Below are 22,046 nucleotides of genomic sequence, written 5' to 3' on the forward strand. Positions count from 1 at the left end.
CGGAGGTAATATTTTAAATTGCACCCAGAATCTAGTGAAAGCCAGCGCAGCTTGTAATACAATCTGTAATGACATTATATGGTGCACCTTAAACCTGCTTGCACCACTGAATTCTAGACCAACTGCTTCTTCTGAATACTCAAAGGCAGCCCCATGTAGAACACATTACTGTATAATAGTCCAGCCAGGAAGTGACTAAGTAGGACTGACCACAAGCAGAACCTCCCAATCCAGAACTGGGCATAATTAGCATATAAGGTAGATTTATACATAGCCATAGCTGCCACCTGCTCCTTAATAAAAAGCAATATTATTACCAGGTTTATGGGGGGAATACAATTATCCCAGTCAGAAAATTAGTAGGAGGCCTAAAACTCAGAACCACTCCGTTTTGCAAGGGTTCAGTTCGTCATCCAGATTTCCAAAACCCACAGGCCCTGGAAAAGAACTGGGAAGGTACTGAATTGCTGAGGGCAGTGGTATATAGCTGAATATCATTACCATACTGGTGATACCTAACCCAGAGTTTCCCAACCTTTCCGGCCTTGTTGAACAGCGTGGGGACATGGGGTTGGTTCTACATGAGCAGTGGGCAAGCACATGTGCATTTCCATTTGCACAAGCATGCATACCACCCATGCAAACGGGACACATGTGTTTGCCCAAGTGGGGATGCATGTGCTCACATTTGCCTGCCACCTCCATGGACTGATTCCAAACGGCTCCAGGTCCAGTAGTAGTCCGTATTCCGGTGGTTGGGGACCTCTGACCTAACCACGTCAATGAATAACCCAACACAATTATTAATTGGTAAGATACGAACACTGTCAAATTTATGCCATGCAGGCTTGTTCTTAGCTTAAGTGGTTCCACAATAGTTTCATTGGGCACAAAAGTTTTATCTGAATATAAGCTCAGAAAATTTCTGCATGTACATCAGGTTTACGTAACATGGTTTGACTCCATTAACCCCAACTGAAAATTTCAGCAATGTACTGCAGCCCATTAAGTTGTCTGCCAATCTCCCTGGCTATTGCAACTTTACTGAGGTAAACCAAGGTGGTTTATTTACTCTGGAAATTGCCTGAAACAGCCAATTTTGTGATTGTGATCATCACAAATGGTATGAATCTGATAAAAAAATCTGAGTGTGCTGTCATACAAGGCACTTGGATGAACTAATTAGATGAACCTTTAGTTCAAGTGCAATATTATCAATTCAGATATTTGGCTTCATAAGTTAAGATCTTGTTTTATCACATATCATTCATTTCTGAACTGTTCTCCACCTTGATCCCTACCCATGCATTAAGATCTAGATGGAAATGGTTTGGTTTCTGGTGTTGAGGAAGAAATGAAATATTTTCTTCAACAAATGAATTTTCCAAGGTGCTTTAAAATCCTTTAAAACCCTTGTGAAAGTTCACAACCAAACAAAACAGTGAAGTTTCTGGCTCAAATCTGAATTAGTTAAACTTTCAAAATATATATACAACACAAACTGTGAGAAATTTTCAATCCAATGAACCGTAATAAATGATAGCTATCAGGAACACCATGTGCTAAATGGCAAGCCAAGCTAAAACAGTTCAGAATTGCTGGGACAATTGCTAGGACAGAGAGAAACCATACAAACTTCAGCAAGAGTGATTGAATATATTGAAGAGCAGGGAACAGAAGCAGGAACAAATCCCCCCCTCAGAGAAAAATAACAATAATAATGAAAGCAGTATGAGTTTGACAATCTCTGCAATGAGAATCCAGTATATTCTAGTTCATTTATAAAAAGGCAGCTGTCTATTCTACTCTAAGCTGTTTCAGAGAGGCACAACCCTTGGGGTTTGAAGGGCGTCTTTAAACAATTTAAACAATCAACAAGGTAAGAATAATACAATACTATAAAAGGGCTGATTTGTGTGTGTGTGTGTGTGTGTGTATTTTTGTATGTATGTATGCATGTATGTATTATATATGCATGTATTTAGTGTGCTGCCCACCTCCAAGAGGAAATGACTTACAACCAAGTAACAAGTTAAAACATTAAAATAATAAAAAGTATGTTAAAATTAACTAGAAATCATCAAAGATGGGAAGGGAGCAAGATGTACACGGGGTGGAGTCTTACCTCAGCCCTTCCAGGATAGTATATCCCCACTGGAGCCCCAGGCCAGGGGGTAGGCAAAGTTGGCTCTTCTATGACTTGTAGACTTCAACTCCCAGAATTCCTGAGCCAATCATGCTAGTTCAGGAATTCTGGGAGTTGAAGTCCACATCCCATAGTAGAGTCAACTTTGTCTACCCTTGCCCCAGGCCAATTGGCACAGCCAGGTTTTCAAGCTTTCAGAAGGTCAAAAGGGTGGGTACAGGTCTCAAATTGAGGGGGGTTGGGTAGACATGATGTTCTAGAGCAGAAACCTTGGAGGGGAGGAGTCTGGCCTGGCCTGATTCATATTTCATTGGGGATAATCCCTCCCCAGAACCTGAGATTAAACAGATACAGAAAATAAAATGGAACATCACTAGATCACATTGCTGCTACAACCTGCATTACCAAGTCAAAATGCTACTCAAGGGCAACCTATAAAAGCAATTTTCAATTTTCAACAGTTTTCCTTTCTAAGGTAGCAACAGAAGCTTTTCCAACCTCTAGTCTTTTATGTATGTTGGACTATTTTCATTATGCTTCCTGCTAATATGGGAAACTGCATATGGATATGCAGATAGAGTTTCATTTTTCAAATTAATTCACAGCTCATATCACTGCTTCTTTCTACAACTCCCATGGTTCATGCTGGTATGATAAACACAGAAAAGGGGCATTGGTTTTACCTGATAAGCTCCTTTCTGTAGCCGTGGAGACAGTATCCAAGAAAGGGTTAACTCCGTCTATTGCCCAATGGGACTGAGTCTGCAAAATAGATGACATGCCTACACTTCCTGTGACAAAGGTGTTGATGCAGACTACTGTGGTGCTCCCAGAGTTCACAAAATGTTGTAGTAAGCCAGGACGAGACGTTAATCCAGGTGGGACTGGATGCTGTCTCCAATGCTACAAGAAGGAGCCTCTCAGGTAAGACCAATGCCCCTTCTCCATGTTAGGGGAGACAGCATCCAGGAATGGGACATACCAAAGAAGGCTGTCCTATCGGTAGGGTGCAGCCTGGTCCTGAACTGTCTGATCAGATCAAACACTTGAACTACAAGCCCCACTTATTATGAGTGTCGGTCTGGAACTGTTGTAGCCATAAGAGCCACCTAGTGGCTACAGAAGACCCAATAGATTTGGCCATAAAACGAACCACATTAAGCATGGCATCGGCTGAAAATTCTAAGGCCACCATAACATTCAAATCTTGGTGTGGCCTTGTGTCATCTACTGGTGATCTATCCTACAACTGCCTGAGCGAAAGCAGGGAAGCTCTATTTAAAAAGGCAGCAGCCGTAGAAACCTTTAAAGGCCAGGTATCAGCCTGATGAACTTTATTCAATAATTGCTCTGCCCTCTCGTTCTCAGATTTTAAAACTTCTTCAGGGAGCCCATGACCACGGAGTGAGAGGCCTGGGCCACTCGTGGACCGTCCACCTTGGCAATCTGAAGCACGCTATAGAGTGTAGGTTCCACATTATAAAGGCATTTGTCTAACTTACTGGGATTGAGGCCTGAACCTGGCGATGCCCACAGTTTCTGGACAATGTCAAGGAAGAGCTTGAGTGCTGAATTTACTTCATCTCCACCCTGGGCTCTGCAAAGAGAGGATCTGTAGGATCAGCTTACCCCGATACAGGATCCTGGGGCATTGGATTTGATCTCAAGTGGGTGGTGTTTTTTGCCTTGAACAATAAGGATTTGAAGAGCTGAGAACGAAACAAACCAACAAAGGAAAATTGTTCGGGTTTAAGGCCCTAATCCTCAGATATATCAAAGTCTCTGATTTCTCCCTCTTCTCCTACCTGAAGAGGTTTGGGACAGGGCTTGACCTCGAGTTTCACATTCCTCCTCCAATAGTGGAATGGCCTGGTGGTGTCTCTGGCTTCTGGAAGAACTAAGTCTTTCATTCAGAAAAATCAAGAAACTGGTTCTAGCATAATAGCATTATTCATGGGTATAAACCCAATCAAAAATAAGAGCTGCCACTATTATGGACAAGAGCACACATTAATGTACCCAAAATACCACCACCAGATTTTTAGACTGAATTATAATTGCCATTTTTCCTCCATCACTACCATTCAACTGCAATTCAGGTTTGAAGCTGATTTGTAACAGTTAACATAAACTTGGCTAAAAGATTGGTGGGGGAGAGAAGAAATAGAACAAGTAAGAAAGTTGAACTGAGATTTTTTTAAAAAATCGATTATTAAGTCTTTCATTTAGAAAGAAATTGATAACACATCATGCCTCTGGTTTTACCTGTAAGGCCTAAGAGAGTGCCTAGATAAGTGCATCTTTCCTACATACTGAAGCCGTTCCCTAAAGTGCAAAGATGCACCAGTTTCTTCCACATTCTGGAAACACAGACAGACACAGAGAAATAATAATAATGTAAGTTCCAAAACCATAGAAGCCCTTACAATTCAGCTAGACGATCATTTTGCCAGATTTTACCAATTCATTCGGCTGGGATTCCAACCCTGCACTCTCAATTATTGCAGATATTGCAGATAACAGTCTGCTCTAGCTAAATTTTGATTCTAAGGTTTGTGGAAATCTTAAATTATGGTTGAAATGAATTGTTATTCCAAAGCCCGAACACAGACCCCCTCAATCAGCATTTTATATTTATTTATTTATTTATTTATTTATTTATTTGGTTGGTTGATTGGTTGGTTGGTTGGTTAGTTAGTTAGTTTGTCAAGTACAAAAATGTATGATTTTCTTTTATGTACACTGAGAGCATATGGGGCGAACATAAGTGCACCAGGGTGCCTAACGTCCCCTGTCCTATAGTCTCTCCTATATCTCCTATATCTTCTCTTCTATACTCTTCTATACTCGGCTATTCTCTCTAGTTATATATTACTGCTATATTTCTCTTCTATACTCTCTTTGATACATTCTACTCGTATATATCCTCTATAACCTTCATTGTGTATTATTGTGTATTGGACAAAAATAAATAAATAAATAAAACATGCACCAAAGACAAATTCCTTGTGTATCCAATCACACTTGGCCAATAAAGAATTGTATTCTATTCTAGTATACAAAGATATAACCATGTTTATCTACTACAGGATACTAGTTAAGAGAGAAACATTAGGACAGGGGACGGTGGTGCATTTGATTCCCAGTATCAAATGAACTGCGTCCCTAATTCTGCACTTCCTCCTGCATGATAAAATGTTAGAGAAGACCCCTTTGCTTTAAAAACAAATTAAAAAGTCCCCAAAAGGTTGAACCGCCTTTTTCAACCGTGAAAGCAAATGCAGCCAACATCGAGCAAAATCTAAACATGGAGGAGCTTCATCCCCCATCCAGGGAGAAGGTCTCTTGCAAACGCAGAAACTCCAAAACCGATATAGCCCGACACGTTATTTTCTCCCCTTTTTCCCTTCCACTTCTCCACTTCTTCCCACCACCTTCAGATATGGGGGAAAGAATTCAAATCCCTTCATGAAAGACTAAGGGAGGAGTCCCCACCCTCAATTTCCCCCACACCGGAGTGGGAAAGGGGTCCCGCCTGCTCTTAAACTCCTCATTTTACCCTCCAGCTTCTTATTATCGCACGGCCATTCTCCCAAATAGACCCGGGAAGAGAGGATGAGGGGGGAGCAGGTCTCCAAGGCGCCTTCTTCCGAAATGCGTCCCTTAAATGATGGCCGGGAAGCCCCTCGCGGGCATCAGGCGTGGAGAAAACGCAGCCCCGGCCCGCCGGAACGGCAGCTGGGTCCAGTCGACTACCACACCTTTTCTGAAAGGGGCCTTGCGCGGGTGCCTTACCTCAAGAGGCGGCGAACCGAGCGGCGAGCTCTCGCGGGGGCCTCCTCCGCAGCGGTCCCTTTCGCCGACGTCTCCTCTTGCCCCCTTCCCTCGGCTCGGCCCCAACTCGGCGGGGAGGAGCCTCCGCCGAGGCCTCTCGCCAATCTAGGCCCGAGGCGGAGCCGCGGTGCCGAGCCCGGAACCACCCGAGAGAACCTCTCGATTGGCGCCGGGCCAGGCGTGGAGGCCCTTCTTGACCCTGGCAGCTTCCTCCGCCGTACCAGGAACCGGCGGACCGGCTGCCCACTTCTGAGTGAATTTCAGGCCGGGAGCCAAGTTGAAGCCGTCGTATATACGCCGCTCCCCCACGGCCACCTCTAGTGGCAGCAGAGGCAGCACAAAAGCCATGTTCTTTTAGGATATGAATACTGTACATCTATCTATCTATCTATCTATCTATCTATCTATCTATCTATCTATCTATCTATCTATCTACCTACCTACCTACCTACATACCTATATATCTAATATATCTATCCAACCAGCCAACTTTTTCTCCTATCCAACCATCTTTTATCTATCTATCTATCTATCTACCTACCTACCTATCTATCCCAGTGTTTCCCAACCTTGGCAACTTGAAGATATTTGGACTTCAACTCCCAGAATTCTGGGAGTTGAAGTCCAGATATCTTCAAGTTGCCAATGTTGGGAAACACTTATCTATCTATCCATCCATCTGTTTGTCAGGTACATATTGATAGTATACAAACAATGTCTATATATATTATATTAGTAAGAGATTAGGACAGTGGACCGAAGGCAACATTTTAAAGATGTTAGATCTTCAGATGTTTGTCTGAATTGATGTAGGGTTTTCTGCCTAAGCAGGTGGTTGGAGTAGAAGACCTCCAAGGTCCCTTTCAACTCTGTTGTTCTATTCCATTCTAAAATGCCAGTGGTAGAGCAGGCTAGAGCAGTGGTTAAGCAAAGTGCTAGAGCTTTGCTTAAAAGCCAGGTGTTGACCTTTTTGCTACCAGTTTGGCTTAGTTTAGACGCAAAATTAGATCTGGGTTTACAGTGTTCCCTCGCTTTTCGCGGGGGATTGCGTTCCGAGACCACCCGCGAAAATCGAATTTCCGCGAAGTAGAGATGCGGAAGTAAATACACTATTTTTGGCCATGAACAGTATCACAAACCTTCCCTTAACACTTTAAACCCCTAAATTGCAATTTTCCATTCCCTTAGCAACCATTCAGATTATTACTCACCATGTTTATTTATTAAAGTTTATTAAAAAAAATATTTATTAAAGGCAGACGAAAGTTTGGCGATGACATATGACATCATCAGGCGGGAAAAACCGTGGTATAGGTAAAAAACCCGTGAAATATTTTTTAAATAATATTTTTGAAAAACCGTGGTATAGAGTTTTCCCGAAGTTCGAACCCGCGAAAATCGAGGAAACACTGTACATCTTTTTAAATTCAGATACCTGTTATGGTTTTTTTTTTAATTTAATACAATAAGTTAATTTTGGGAGAACCTAATACTGTACTTTTTTTAAAAAAAAATGGGCACCTATACTTTTTGCAATCATCTGTCTTGAATCTATTCTTAATGTATACACCTCTCCTAAAAAAACCAAACACCAAAATGAACACAAATAATACAATTAAACTTAGGAAAAGGTGGATTTTTAAAATGTACAACTAAACCTATTAAAGCTGGGTTGCTTGTTTCCTGATTGCTTATTTGTACCCTATGACAATCATTAACTGTTGGATTTTATGATTCTTGACAAATGTACCTTTTATGTACACTGAACGCATATGCACCAATGACAAATTCCTCGTGTGCCCAATCACACTTGGCCAATAAAGAATTCTATTCTATTCTATTTTTAGAAGTGTAATACCATCTTTAATGGCAGAGTGATAAAATCTCTTTTTAAAACATAAGCTTAAATCTAGCATGTTAGCAGCCACCTTCGCATTGCCAGGGATTCGCATACCATTATTAAAAATTAAAAATAGCATGTTGTATATTTTTTCTTCTATCAGTAGGCCTATTTCTCTTTTATTATCTTGCCAGAGATAAATGAAAATATTTCTGTGAGGCCAGGAGATTTAATCACAGCACTGCTCAAGGTTTTTAACTGCTGAATAATACCCCTTTATCACTATGGTGTTTGTTTTAATGAAAAAAATGATTGGCTGCAGATGCTTCCCCAATTTTTCAAGGTGGCAGATTTGCCAATTAAGGGATATGAAGAGAACAGAAAACCCTCTCACTGAACAATTTAGAAAACTAAAAGAATAGCATTTGAGAAGACAGAAGATATAGTGGCTGGATTGACATATCATGGTTAATACATGGTTTGTAAAGCTACTTAATTGGATTTCCTGCTTTCAGGCTTTAGATAAACTAGGCAAACCAGATTACAGTTTAATGTAGAATTTCATGTTCCCAGTCATACCTTTTATTTGTTTGTTTGTTTTGTTAAGTGCTATTGGTGGTATACAAAGGTATAACAATGTTTATATACATGATACTAGTAAGAGAGTAACATTAGCATGCTGGTGCACTTATGCATGCCCCTTATTGACCTCTTAGGAATCGAGAGAGGATAGTTTAAGGGAAAAGTTTTGGAGGGGTTAGGTGATGAGTCAGGTAGGGAGTTCCAGGCATCCACTAATCAGTTACTAAAATTGTATTACCTGCAGTTGAGTTTAGAGTGGTTTACTTTAAGTTTGTATCTGTTGTGTGCTCATATGTTGTTGTGGTTGAAGCTGAACTAGTCATTGACAGGAAAGACGTAGCAGATTATTTTATGGGCTATGTTATGTCGTGTTTAAGGCAATGTAGTTCTAAGCTTTCTAAACCTAGGATTGTAAGTCTAGTTGTGTAGGGTATACTGTTGCTAATGGAGAAATGGAGGGCTCTTCTAGTAAAGTATCTCTGGACATTTTCTAGAGTGTTTATGTCCGAAATGTGGTGTGGGTTCCAGACAGATGAGCTGTATTCAGGGATTGGTCTGGCAAAAGTTTTATATGCTTTGGTTAATAGTGTGAGATTATAGGAGCAGAAGCTATGTAGGATTAGATTAACAACTCTTGAAGACTTTTTGGCGATGTTGTTGCAGTGGGCTTTGGCACTTAGGTCATTTGATATGTGTATTCCAAGGTCTTTTATGGAGTGAGGGTTTTCTGTAAGTTCTTGTTTGTTAGCTATTTTTCAATTACTGTATCATATTCCTTCTGGTCAGTTCCATCTACATGTATGTGTTGTAAGGACATCACCCTACAGCTGAAGGAGAGGGTAGGGAGTTGCAGGAAGCTGCTTTGTATTTAAAACATGTTTCTCCTTGTCTCATCCAATGGAGGCTTTCCTCCTCCTCCTCCTCCTCCTCCTCCTCCTCCTCTAGTGCGCACCTTCCCACCCTGCCACAGCCAGCCAGGGGGTCGTGAGAAGAGGGGGAGAGGAGGAGGGAAGTCTCCTTTGGATGAGGAATGCATAGAGGGTAAAATAACCCAAATGGCGGCATCTGGGAGAGTGGGTAGAACCTCGTACTGCCTTTGCGACTGGCTTTCCGACGACTTACAGTCACAAGCAAATCGGGAACATTTCACCCCTAATACAAAGGCACAAGAAAAGGATGTCCACTATCTCCTATATTCTCCTCCAATATTCATATTGACATTGGAAGGGCTAAACCAAAATATTAAACAAGAATGGAAATTAAACACATGGAAATTTTAAAAAGGAAGAGTATAAATGGCAGGCATTTGCAGATGACTTTGTCTTTATCTTGGAAGACCCACAAGAAAATGGACTCAAACTCATTAGGAAAATCGAAAAATATGGTGAAGTTGCAGGACTGAAAATAAAGAAAAAAACAAAAAATGTTACAGGCCTACAGTAAAAAAGAACTAATGAGGAACACAGGTATAGAGATCCACCTAATGGCAAGGTGTGCAACAATTTGAAAAGATAATTATTATAAATTGGTGCAATAAATTAAAACAGCTTTGGGGAAATGGAAAAATCTACAAGTATCATTGATGGGAAGAGTAGCTAGCAGAAAAATGAATATCCTGCCAAGGTTCAATGTATGTATGTGTGTATGGATGGATGAATCTGTTTGGAACCCATACCGCATCTCGGACATTAACACCTTCGAAAATGTCCAAAGATACTTCACCAGAAGAGCCCTTCACTCCTCCACCCGAAACAGAATACCCTACGAAACTAGACTCACTATCCTGGGTCTAGAAAGCTTACAACTACAACGCCTTAAACATGATCTAAACATGATCACAAGATCATATGCTGCAACATCCTGCCTGTCAACGACTACTTCAGCTTCAACCACAACAACACAAGAGCACACAACAGATACAAGCTTAATATTAACAGCTCCAAATTGGACTGTAAAAAATACGACTTTAGTAATCGAGTTGTCGAAGCATGGAATTTATTACCGGTCTCCGTAGTATCTTCCCCTAGCCCACAACATTTTACCCTTAGACTATCCACAGTTGACCTCTCCAGATTCCTAAGAGGTCAGTAAGGGGTGTTAATAAGTGTACTAGCGTGCCTCCCGTCCCCTGTTCTATTGTCTCTCCTATATCTCCTATATCATATCTCCTATTCTTCTATTCTAATATTGTTATACTACTCTCATAATATCCTTCTATTCTCTAATTGATATATTCTATTCCTAAATTTTCACTTCTATTCCTTCTCTAATATATTTTACTCCAGTATAACCTCTATAACCTTCATTGTGTATTGTGTATTGGACTAAATCAACAAACAAACAAACAAATAAAATAAATAAATGGGTGGATGGATGGATGGATGGATATCTATTTATATAAATAAAATAGGCCTAAGGAATTTGAGGAATCACCCATCTTCCATGATGTCTGCCCAGCCAGTAAAAGTTGGCAAGAGTTGCCATTCTTTGGTTCCCCTCAATTCAACAGTGCCACCTACTGGGCCCCAAGAAAGAATGCCTTCTTTGCCACAAACGCATTTTTCTGAAACATAAAACCATAAAAAATTGGAATAAGAGAACTTCAGATAGGGTTCCTCTGTCATATGTACAGCAAACAGTTATTGGACTTGAGTTACCTCACAGGCATTGTATGAGTGGTGGGATTCAAAAATGTTAGTATTGTTTCTGGGGGAATGGCTTGGTGGGCATGGCAGGGGAAGGATACTGTAAAATCTTCATTCCCTCCCCAATCCAGGGGAAGGTTACCAAATCCCCATTTCCTCCCAGCTGGGACTCGGGAGGCAGATGGGGGCAAGCCAGTCAGAGGTGGTATTTACCGGTTCTCCAAACTACTCAAAACTTTCACTACCGGTTCTCCAGAACTAGTCAGAACCTGCTGGATCCCACCTCTGCAATGTACCAATAGTTTTGGATCTTACCTGTTCACTGAATAAGGAACAGGAGCGTTCACTAGTTCTCTGGTTGAAGTGGAAAAATGACTACACTTTAAATGACAACACTCATTGATCTATCGTATAAAAGCTTGTCTCACCTGAGCCGTTCCTACAGAGAAAACAACTTGAAGTATTTGTACCTAGACATCGCCAGTTGAGCAGTATGTAAATATACATATTTATTAAATGTATATATAATTTATTATTACTAACAATAAAGTAAGCAGTGGAATGGCTTGTCTCAGAAAGTTGTGGATGCTTCATCACTGGAGACTTTTAACAACAGATTGAACAGCCATTCACTAGTAATGATATAGAGCAGTGTTTCCCAATTTTGGCAACTTGAAGATATTTGGACTTTAACTCCCAGAATTCCCCAGTCAGCATTTGCTGCCTGGGGAGTTCTGGGAGTTGAAGTCCAAATATCTTCAAGTTGCCAAAGTTGGGAAACATTGATATAGAGAAGTAATAGCAAATCTTTTTTGGTTTGCATTCCAAAAGGGGGGACACGGGAGTGAGCACACGCGTGAGCATGCTCACACCAATAATTCTATGCAGCCCCCCCACACACACACACACACAAGCTGCTGGAATACAATGGTATGCCCATTTTTCACTTTCCCCAGGCTTCAGAGCCTTTCTGAAAGCCTGGAGAGCGCAAAAATGGCCTTCCCCACCCCTCGCGGAAGCCCTCTGGAGGCAGAAAATGGCCCATTTGCCAACTTCGAATTAAATTTGAAGTCCCATTTTTTGGCTCTCCCCAATCTCCAGAGCCTTTCTAGGCAAAAACGGCCACCCCCGCCCTGGATGTCCTCCGAAGTCCAGAAATGCTAGTTTGGCGACTTCTGGTTGGACCAGAAGTTCCTTTTTTGCTCTTTCTAGGATCCTTGGGAGGGTGAAAATGGCCTTCCCCCGCCCCCCTGGAGGCCAGAAATGGCTCGTTTCAAATTGGGAAACAGACCATTTCTGGCCTCCAGAGGACCTCCGGGAGGGTGGGGAAGGCCGTTTTAACCCTCCTCAGGCTCCTAGAAAGGCTATGGAACCTGGGGAGAGCAAAAATAGGCCTTGCCCACCTCCCCTGGGGGCTGGAAACAGCCTGTTTCCTGACTCCCAGAGGTCTCAGAAATCCCAATTATCAGCTGGCCAGCATCATAGCCAGGCTGCGGCCCACTTGGAACCAGGCCAGATGAGTTGAGGGTGAATGTGTGTGCATGTGCATAGCTCCATTTGTGAGAGTTTCAGGCACTTGTGCTCATGTGCAAAACTTCACTTGTGTGAGTGACAGCCACTTGCACAGAACTATCCCCTCTCTCCCTTAATGGACCATTTGGAAGTGAATCGCACATTGTAACTACAGATAATGTGCAGTTAGGAAATATTTTAAAACTTCCTTGTTATTTTTTACAGAAGATAGGAGAACTGCATATAACAACGAAAAGAAACAGGATTGCAATATACAGTATATGTAAACAAATAGCAGCAAGGCCATCTCTCTCTCTCTTTCTCTCTATCCACTTAACTAAAATAAATAAATAAATAAGAAATAAATAAATAAAAAGTGACTTATTTTGAGCATCTGTTTCAAAAGCTCAAGTTTGAGTCTTATATGTTGAGGAAAGTGTTGTTATATGGGGTTTTATTGTGTAAAAATGCAATTCAAAATATTCCATCTACCAAGATCAGATGATGATATACAACTGGAGGCAAGGCTGCATGGAAAACTTTGCAAATTAACTTTTCTAACTAGTTTTGCAATCAATTCCATCAATATGGAATTGTCTTCGGAGTGGGGCAGCATAGAAATCCAATTAATAAAATAAATAAATATAAATATATGTGGTTCAGATTGTATTAATACTTTAGCAAATATGCAAATACGTTGTTTTTATATGAACTAAAAAGTCTTGGGCTTCTTGATGTATTTGTACTTTGTACTAAAGAAGAACTCACAAAGTACAGTGGTACCTCTAGCTAAGAACGCCTCTTAAGAAGTTTTCTAGATAAGAACCAGGGTTTTTTTGCCTCTTCTTAAGAACCATTTTCTACTTAAGAACCCGAGCCCAGAAAATTTTCCCAGGAAATTTGAGAGTGGCACGAAGGCCCGGCCAGTTTCCTGTCATTCCGCCTGGGTTTCCCTCTCTGGCACAGTGTATGGGAGGCAGCCTCACGCCGGGTGTATGGGAGGGACGTGTTCCTCCTCCCTCTTTTTTTTTAAGCCTTAAAGTTTTGAATTTTTTTGATTAACCTCACCTCAACTTCTTCCTTTAGCAGCGACTGTCCTCCTCCTCTTCCTCCTCCAACCCAAATTCTGAGCTTTTGTTTCTTTCCTAATGGGTTTGCATGCATTATTTGCTTTTACATTGATTCCTATGGGAAAAATTGCTTCTACTGTACTTACAAAGTTTTCTACTTAAGAACTTGGTCACGGAACAAATTAAGTTCTTAAGCAGAAGTACCACTGTATCATGTCCTACAACTCATAGAAACATATAGAAACATACCAGAATTATGGGATCACCACCTTATTCCTTATGGAGGTAAACGAAGATATTGCCAGATGATGTGTTATTCTAAAGGAACTGAAGAACTGCCTTGAAAGTAAACAGACACAATACAGTTGAGTTCTGATATTCTAGTCATTTATCCTTTTAATTTAATGAAAGTGGTTTAATCACTAAATGTTCATGTCACCACTTTGCCAAAATTTGACTTCTAGTTGCTGCAATGAGTTTCTGTTGTATCATTTCAAAATACAGATCAGAGATGCATTTTTTCTGCTTTCTACTACTACTTTACTACTATATGCCAGAATTCAACTTTTTAATTAATCATTTAACAACCACAGTCTAAATCTGTGTACATTTCATCAATTAATTTTGCTAGCAATAATAGAAGATTAATATAAATTCTTAGCCTTAAAGCATCAGTCCACTGGTTACAATCTGCAATTTATTAATACGATTTGGGAAGCACATTTGTTTTAAACTGCAGCTGGGAGTAAATTTTAGAGATTTTACAGAGAACACAAAGATTAAATAGCTTTATGCCCCAAAACTGAACTCAAAATTAACGTTTTGAGGTATTTACACATTATAATCATAATCAGAGCAAAATTCTTTCCATTATTGTAAATGCTGTGGATAAGATAAATGTACATTCATTAACCAGTTCAAAACCTTAAGTTCTAGCCAACAATTTAACATTGGTATAACAATTTGTACATTAATAGAGAACATGTTACTATGGAAACAATAATATAAAGTTGTTGAGATGTCAAGAAAAAAATAAATCTTAAAATAATGACTGCATAGATTTTGTTGTAGGCAGCCATCCAAATCTTGATCAAAAGGGAATAATAAAGTATGTTTTAATTAAAACATTCTATATGGAACAAGATTAGACACCATCTTCTGGGAAGAAGTTAGATGCAATCCAATTATTAATCTTTACTGTGATCCAAAATGAAATCAATAAAAAGGAACACACAGGATGTTTTACAAGATGTCCATAGGAAATTCTTGTCCTCCATTTCTTTCTGATAGAAATCCTAACCATGTAGTTATAAAAATTGCATTCCATCACAAAAGGGTGTGGTTTGGCTGATAGTCTTGTATACAACTATATACTGTTTGCACAACTAAACAAGCAAAACAAATAAAAGACTGAAATGTACTAAAGCTAACTCAGTTAAATATTTAAGGTATAATCACGCAAATGGTTAACAAAAGAAAAGTTGTTCTTAACAAATAAAGTCAAAATCATCCCGTTCCTGATTGTAGTTGAGCACATGGTGTCGGATACGAGAGGAATCAGTCCAGATAATAAAGTCCTCCACGGCCCTGGTGACCAAGAATGCAGGGTCTGTTATAACTTCTGGTCCCACCCAGATATGCCCCTGCTCCACAAATGTCACAGCAGATTTCAAGTTTTGCGCCATACGGAGCTTTATGATCAGACAAGGTAAACGGCGACGGCAGAAGGAAGAGGCTGAGACGATCACACAGCTCAAGAGAGCTCTTAGAGGGTATCACACCCATGGGATAAAGTTTGTCCAGAAGAGCAGCAGTGCTCCTAGCGCGGAAACCTGCTGATTTGGGTACATCACCCAGGTCTCTGATCCGGCGTGCTAGTTCCCGAACAGCCCGACTAAGCTGATTGTAGCGAGTGTAATCTTCCCTCCGCTGTATACGGAAACGACGAAGCACACGCAGCTCAGCTAGGTTGCCTGGTTAGAAAATGGAAATAAAAATTAGATAATAACATATAGATATCTATATGTATGTATGTAAGAGAATGTAAAGAAAAGGGATACTGTATCTCTCCCTCTGCTTTTTGTAGTTTACGAGTGTTACTGTCATAGTAACATAGTATCGCAACGTTTCCAGACTTCACTTTCTTTACGGCCAACTGCTCGCAGGAAAAAACAAGAACATCCTAACCGAAAAGCAGCAAAACAATCGAGATAATGAAATCTTCCAAGCAATCCGAGCACTGGGGAGGCTGGACCTTTTTAATTAGAACGCCAATAAAAAGCCCCGTAGCGTCATCCAATCGCATCTCTCCGATAGGAGACGAACTGACGTCAGGGAGAGTAAGAATCTAGCCAATGAAAAAGCAAACACTGTGGTCTCAACAGCCAATCGGAGACGGGAACAAAAAAATTTAAAACCGGAGCTCTGGCCACGCCTTGCATAGCCAGTTAACCGTTCCAGCTCGCTCTTGGATCTAACGGAGAGCGGAGTTGGCGGTTGCCATTGAGGTATGGCGACGTCTCCCAAGGACAACTCAGAAGGGCATGTGGGTTGGGGAAACGTGGTTCGGGGAACGTGGGGATGGGCTTTGGAGTCGGGGCGGAGGAAGACCATGTTTTCTTGAGAAGGACAGAATGGAAAGGGACCTTGGTGGTCTTCTAAGTCCGATTCTCTGCGCAGGAGAAGACTATAAGGAAACTCCGGGATTAAAGACAATTTATCACTGAACATAAATAGCAGTACATCACTTTTTGGTGGGGTCTGTCATTCTGCTTTGCTCTGAGAGGCAAGAAAGAGGCTCAGCTCGATAAACTGTAATTCCAAGCCATTGCATTCTTCTGATGTTTGAGTCATGTGTTTTGCATTTGAAGTAGTTTATGGTTTGTTCCACAGTCAGCACCTGATCATGTCTTTAAGTCTTTCCCAAAGTGTGGTACACATAGCCCCAGGGGCAGGGCCGCCGATCAATGTTCCCTCTAATTATTTTTCGGTGTGGGTGGAAAAGTATAGTGTCTGAGCGACAGTCCCTTTGGTACTGGGCGGCATAGAGGTATAAATAAATAAATAAATACATACATACATACATACATACATACATACATACATACATACATAACCCCCTCATATATACAATCCCATGTAACATCCCCTTATAAATACAGTCAATCATCAATCATCCCTCCTGAAATTTATACCACTGTCTCATTTCTGGGTACTTCTCCTGTCTTTCCCCCTTTTCTCTATCATGTTTCTCATTTCTCTCTCTTCCTCCCTTTTTCCCTCATTCCTTCTCCCTCTCACTTCTCCTCTTTTTCCATCCCTGTCTCCCCCCCCCTTATGTGTGTGTATGTAACCATTTCCAAAACCAGTTGAGGGCTGGGTTTTTTTTCTCTTTTATTCTTTTCAAAAACAGGTGTGGGCTGGGGGGGGTTTCTTATTATTTGGATGCTTTTTACCATATGCTTCAAGAATCACCTCTCTCTCTCTTTTGTTTCTCCTCTCATTCTCTGCCTCAATCATTTTCTCATTTCTCTTTTTTTCCTCCCCTTTTTGTTCTCATTTCTCTAGCTCTCCTTTCCTCTCCCTATCTGTCTTGCTTTCTCTCTCTCATGCTATCTTTTTTCTCTCTTGCTTTCCTTCTCTCTCTCTCTCTCGTTCTCTTATTTTCTTTCTCTCTCTCTCTTGTTCTTTCTCTCTCTGTTGCTCTCTCTCTTGTTCTCTCTCTTATTTTCTCTCTCTCTCTCTGTCTCTTTCCTTTCTCTCATTCCCTCTTTCTCTCTATCCTTTCTATCTCTCACTCTTTTCTTCTCTCCCTCCCTTTCTCTCTCTTTCCTTTCTCTCATTCCCTTTCTCTCTATCCTTTCTATCTCTCACTTTTTCTTTCTCTCCCTCCCTTTCTGTCTCTTTCCTTTCTCTCATTCCCTCTTTGTCTCCTGGGGCTGACTGCGCCTGCCCTGCACCCCCCACCGCAGAGGGAAAGCATTTGGCATCGGCACCGCCAACCCCCCCTCCATGAGCAGCAAAAGCCTAAGCGACGGAGCTGAAAGGCAAACGGCGCACCCCGCCGCTTAGGCTTTTGCTGCTCCTGGAGGGGGGGAGGATTTTCTCCTCCCTGCCCCCCCGGCAGCCAAATGTCGCTGAGGCTTTTGGCATCGGCGCCCACCCCTCCAGAAGCAGTAAAAGCCTAAGCAGCGGGCGCGCCGTTTGCCTTTCGGCATCGGCGCCTTTCCCTCCACGAGCAGCAAAAGCCTCAACGACGGAGCCGAAAGGCAAACGGCGTGCCCAGTCACCGAGGCTTTTCCTGCTCGTAGAGGGGTGGCGCTGATGCCACTCCCCCCCCCCAGGAAACAGGTGCAGGAAAGCAGCAAGTCTAAAAGGCGCGCTGCTTTCATGGAAAGCAAACCCAGCTTTTCTGGACGGCACAGGGCTTTCCCGCCGCTCCCCCCCAGAAAACACAATGGAGGATGACAAGCAGGACGAAGCGGGGTGGAGCAACGCGGGGCTCAATCAGGCAGCTTCCGCGTGTTCCTTTCAGCGAAAGAGGAGAGGGAGCGGATCGGGCGGGCGGGGGCAGCGCCTTCTACTGCTGGCGCCTCCCCGCCCCCGCCCCCCCACAGGCTGGCAGGGGGATGGGGATTGCGTGCCCATGGAAAAGGGCACGCGGGGGGTATTTTGGGGTGCACGGGCACGCGGGCGCGCAGCCTACGGGGAACGGTGCCACCGATAGGCCAGTATTACTGGTACTGGTGTCAGGGCCCCAGCCAAATTGAAAAATGGGGGGGCGGTTTTGGCCCGCCACCGTGTGCCGGCCCCTGGCGCCCGCAGCAGTCATTGTGCCCTGAGGCGCCTTCGCCCAGGACAATTCAATTAGCCGCCTGGAGACCCTCTCTGCCATCTGCTCCGCCGGAGAAAGAGAGCAGCCTGGGCCCACCGAGGGACGGAGAAGGGATGGAGTGGTGGACCCCCCCAGGAAAGGCGGGTGCGGGGACTAGATGCGCGGAGACCTGAGGTGCCACAGGCGGCAGCCAGGCAGCCTTTACCGCGGGACACAGGACCCTCCTCCGGTAAGGCAATCCTCCCAAGGGGCCTCTGGGTCACCCCACGGGGCTCTGGTACGGGTGACGTTTGCGGGGGGAGGGAGGTCTGGATGGGACGGGGGGAGACAGCTGGAGGTGAGGGGGGATGGCGGGCAGGAGGGCTGCGCTGGTAGCTTTCCACGGGGAGGGGGCTGCCAGAGGGGCCTGGCTGCAACCGAAGGGAATTGCTGGAGGGCGAGCAGGCGGAAGGAAGGTCGCCACCACCCACAGGCGGCCCATTTCCCGGCTTCTCCATTGCCATCTTGCCAAGGCTGGAGGCCCCGGGTGAGAGCAGCGGGGGCCTTTCTGGAGCAGCCTCCGCCAGGAGGACGAGGGCAGGCAGGCGGCGGCTCCCGAACGCTGCGGAGACAAAATTGGGCAAGAGCAGCTGGGTGGAGCTCCTGTGGTCCTGGGAAATGGGAAGTCTGCGGCGGGCAGAGCAGAGCCAGGCCGGACTACGAGCAAGAAGGGTGGGGCGGGTGTAGGGGTAGGGAAGAGTTTGGTGGGCGGCACGTGTTCAGAAAAAGCTCTGAAATACACCTAGAAAGCTTGACTAATTAGGTTTTATGCTAAGAAAATCTTGGTGAAATCATTCATTCACTCACTCGGTGTCATTCATTTAATGAAAATGAAAAGGGTCAGTTTATGCCATGCATGAATGCCAGTCAGTGATTTTAAAAAAAATTGTCTTCATTTTTCTGTATTCTAAAGCAGGTGTCCCCAACCCACAGGCTCTGGCCCACTGGCAGGCCTTGAGCAGTTTGGAACCGGGCTGCAGAAGTAGCGGGCAAGTGGGCCCATTTGTATAAGCAGGGAGAATAGGTGCCCACTTGTGCAAATGGAGTTGTGCATGTGCTTGCCTGTAGCTCATACCCCCCTGCTGCTCCGCAAAGCTGGAAAGATTGGGGAATTCTGATCTAAAGAATGATCCATCTTCATTCAAGGTCCTTGAACTTTCATCTTTGCTTCTGAATGCAGGTTGAAGAAGCAACCAGTTGTGACAGGAGCACATCCTCAAGTGACATGGATGCTTTCCAATTTAAAGAAGAATCTTTAGAAATTGGAGGCGAGATGAAGCAGACCATGATAGATCAACAGGTCAAAAAGGATTTTCTTAGTCCCTTAGTATTTTTTTAATTAATATTTTTTGAAAAACCGTGGTATAGCCGTTTCGCGAAGTTTGAACCCGCGAAAAGCGAGGGGTCACTGTATCACTTTTCACCTTGAATGTGCATGTCTCTTGGCTGCCGAGAGCATACTGATTTCCACACACAAAACTCAAGTTTGTTTTGGCCATCTTGTCAACTTGAAACTTGCATCTTATAATAAAATTTAGAGTTCTCCGGAATGCACTAAACTGAGCGATCCATATTAAATTCCCACTCATCCAAAGCAGCAAGATACAAGGCAATGTTGCAAGATATTCCTAAGAAATGGCTAAATGTGTCTTTTTCTTTGATTTCTTGGTGAAGCTGTTTTCTAAGGAAGCTTGCTGTGCTTTTTAACACTTAATTATTGTTTTTTTAATGTAAGAAAGGGGTGAGGGTAGGTAACCTGGTCCCCTTTAGTTTTGTTCTTCAACCTTTCTCTTCCTCAAATAGGTGGAAGACATAACTAAAAAATTTGAGAACTTGAAGAAACTTGAAGCGAATGGTTGGCAAATGGTGGATGATGTTCAGCCCCACAAACCTGCCAAGGTATGAAAAACTCTTTGCTGGCTCTGCTTTTAGGGGATGATTTTTTGCTTGGACCAGATTCCTTATGGGACCGCCTTCTGCCGCATGAGTCCCAGCGACCGGTCAGGTCTCACAGAGTCGGCCTTCTCCAGGTCCCATCAACTAGACAATGTCGCCTGGCGGGGCCTAGGGGAAGAGCCTTCTCTGTGAGGGCTCCGGCCCTCTGGAACCAGTTCCCCCCAGAGATTTGTACCGCCCCCAGCCTCCTTGACTTCCACAACAGTTTGTAGATCCACTTGTGCCAACTGGCCTGTGGACATTAGACATCAGCCCTTGCCGATGAATGGAATGTATGTTTGTTTGTCAGAATGAGTGACTGGGTTTTTTTTTTTTAATAAATTGGGGTTTTAGATTGGTTAGTTTAGTTTTAAAAATTGGATTTAGGATATTTTGTATTGTTACTTATATGCTGTAAGCCACCCCAAGTCCTCAGAGAGGGGCGGCATATAAATCCAATAATAAATAAATTACTGAGACTATTTCTGAAAGGCAACTTTATTGAGTGATTTAGGCAATTGCACAAAAAAGTACAAAAGTTTCTCATGGAGCAGAATTTTACTAAACTTAAGCTACCTGTTCATCTTCTGAGAACTGTAACTCCTGTAACCAAGTCCGAGAACCAAGGATGCACAGCAATTCAGATTTTAAAAATTGGAAAATATGATTTGTAAGGGCATGGGCATATTTGCTGTATCTGTCAGGTGGTGTTTTTTGAATGACTGCCTTTTCCTAAATTGGCATGGTATCTGTAGAGCCCCAGACATTAAAGTACTGATGCCTCATTAATGTAGATTGATACTATCTTGGAATTCTGTCAGCATTGTTTGAACTCTGAAAGGCACAGCTTCTTTAAGGAGGTGACCTCAGGTGCCATAAACATACCCATGCCTAGCCTTACTGAGCTTATATGCCTGAAACAATCAAATATTGCTTTTCTGCCTCCTTTGCCTCTTCACTATTGAATTATTTGGAGTGGAGATGCAACTTACTGTACTTTATAAAACATTATACATCTTGATGGCTAATTAATTGCATTGCCACCCATATTTAAGCTGACCCTTAACTGTAGTGAAGCATCCCTTTGTTTTCCAACTTTCTTTTTTGTAGTCAATTCCTGGCTTTTGGGCTACTTTGGGCTTTCTTTTTAATGCATTCTTCCCCCCCCCTTCACCCATTTTCCTGTAAGCACCAACAGTTTTCTTCTTGTAAACAAATAGGTACATTGATCATTGGGATTTTGCTCTAAACTTCTAATATCTGACATCTGACATTTTATATTTTCAGTGAATTTTAAAGTGTTTATAGACCCATAGCTGATCCTTAGGTACCTAGCCCTGACATTCTTGACTTTTGCTAGCTGCTAAGAATAGGTTGACACTGTGTAGAATCTGATAGGGAACTGAATAATTCAATATTCGGTGCTGATTGTATCAGTATTATAGTCAGTGTCAGATGGGTGAAGCCATCTTATATCATAGTTTATCATTAGAGGGCTTAGTACTGGACATCTTTGTGCGTCAGAAAGTAGGGTTTGGTAAATATACCATGGCAAGCAGTTCCAACTTTGGAATTGTAATATATTTTTTATTTGGGGGGGGGGAACCCT

At 42.7% G+C, this 22,046-nt stretch overlaps 2 pseudogenes; both read right to left on the bottom strand.

The window, feature by feature from the left end:
* The window catches only part of LOC139156630 (cytochrome P450 2K6-like), a 69,116-nt pseudogene extending 63,199 nt beyond the window's left edge, over window positions 1–5,917 (bottom strand).
* An 8,392-nt stretch (window positions 5,918–14,309) lies between these two features.
* On the bottom strand, window positions 14,310–15,838 carry LOC139160275 (U3 small nucleolar ribonucleoprotein protein IMP3-like; annotated as a pseudogene).
* Window positions 15,839–22,046: the final 6,208 nt, after the last annotated feature.

The sequence above is a fragment of the Erythrolamprus reginae genome, chromosome 1 (assembly GCF_031021105.1).
Source record: "Erythrolamprus reginae isolate rEryReg1 chromosome 1, rEryReg1.hap1, whole genome shotgun sequence".
Taxonomy (NCBI): domain Eukaryota; kingdom Metazoa; phylum Chordata; class Lepidosauria; order Squamata; family Dipsadidae; genus Erythrolamprus; species Erythrolamprus reginae.